Source organism: Pteropus vampyrus, unplaced genomic scaffold (genome assembly GCF_000151845.1).
Source record: "Pteropus vampyrus isolate Shadow unplaced genomic scaffold, Pvam_2.0 Scaffold935, whole genome shotgun sequence".
Classification (NCBI taxonomy): domain Eukaryota; kingdom Metazoa; phylum Chordata; class Mammalia; order Chiroptera; family Pteropodidae; genus Pteropus; species Pteropus vampyrus.
In genome coordinates, this window is record NW_011889716.1 from 38350 (window position 1) to 40094 (window position 1745).

The window sequence follows — 1745 nt, forward strand, 5'->3', positions numbered from 1 at the left end:
ATTTAGTCTTCCCATCTATAAACATAGTATTATTTCCCATTTATTTAGGTCTTGGTTAATTTCTTTCAAAAGTATTTCAGAATTTTCAATGTAGAAGTCATACACCTTTTTTATTACAAAGGTAAACGAAGGTGTTATTCTGGCGTTAGATGTTTTTAACGTGATTGTAAATAGTCTGGGTTTTAAATTTTTATTTTCCAAAATTTTGTTTCTGATACGTAAAAACATAGTTGGTGACTTTGCGAAATTCACTCCTTCATTCTAAGAGTTTGTGGTCAGATTGCCCTGGCTCTCCTACGTGCCAGGAGCGGCAGCCACTTATTTCTTTCCTGGGTTTCCATTTATTATTTTTTGCCCGAACGCACCTGTTCCAAAGTCAAATATCACGTTGAATGCGACCGTTGATACCGGCTCCCTCATCTCATTCCTGCTCTCAGGAGGCTCATGTTTCTAGCGTGTTCTCCTATTGGTTTAAGGAAAATTAATAACATCTATTCCCTATTGCTAAGAGTTTTTCCTGTTGGGTTTTATTAAACCCTGCGTTTATCGACATGATCCCATGATGTCTCTCTTTCGTCCATTAGAGTCTGAAGTCTATTCGTCGGCTCCGCACGCGCCCACGTCTCTCCACGTGCGTTCGGGAAGGACACGCCCTCTCCCAGGGTCCGTGTGGGGTTTCAATACCAAGGACACGTTTCCTCCTTTCGTACCCACTAGGATGGCTCGTGTAAGGTCAGCGTTCTCTCTCCCTTACACGGCCGGGGACGTGCACCGATGTAATTTGGGTTTTCTTGGTGAGAAACGTTTTAACAACAGGTACAATTTATTTAATAAATGCCAGACTATTCGGATGAAATATCCGCTGTCCACTTTCACGAGCCTCGTTCTAGAGGGTGTCGGCTCCCTGAATCTACGTCATCCATTATCATCTCGTTCTTGCTTTTTTAGTCCCGATATTATTTATTTACGCTTTCTTTCTTCCCCCTTTAATCGCTTCTGCTAGAGATATATTCCTTGCATCGACCTTTTTAAAGAACCGAGTTTCGGCTCTGTGGGTTCCCTCTGATGGGTATTCGTGTTGTTTCATTGATTTCTTGCCGTGTCTTCATTCTTTCTTTCCTTCTGCTTTCCCTGGGCTTGGCTTTTTTCCGGCTTCTTGCGATAGGAACTTAGCTCACTGGTTCTCGGCCTCTCTTCTTTTCAAATGAACGCGCGTTAGGCTTCAGTTTCCCTCTGCGCACCGCTTTGACTGTATTGCTCTAGTCTGGTGTGGGCGCTTCCGTGAGCCATCAGCTCCCTGTCTTGTTTCCTTGGCAGTGGCTTCTGCGACCTACGCTTTAGAGGCAGATGGCTGAGCTTCCAAGCAGGAGGGGACTTTCCAGCGGTGTTTGTGTCTTGATTTCCAGCTTCATTCCACGGCGACCAGGAACACGCTCCTGAAGGGCTCGCTTCACGAGCCAGTACCGGCGGAGGTCCCGCGTGCCAGCGGCAGAACGTGGGTTCCGCGGTTGTGGGGTGCAGTGGTCTGTATCACTGGTCAATTAGGTCAGGCCCGTCAAGCCTGTCGTTCAGAATGTCCCCGCCCTGTCGTGTGTTTCCGTTTGCGGAGCGAGCCAGCCGCGGGGCGAGGCGGCGCATCTCTCTCTGGTTGGATTTCTCTCCTCTTTGACCCGGGTCGGAGTCTGTTTCCTACGTCGCCTGCTCTCGACGCTGCGCCAGGCGTTCATGTCCCGTGCCCGGCTCCG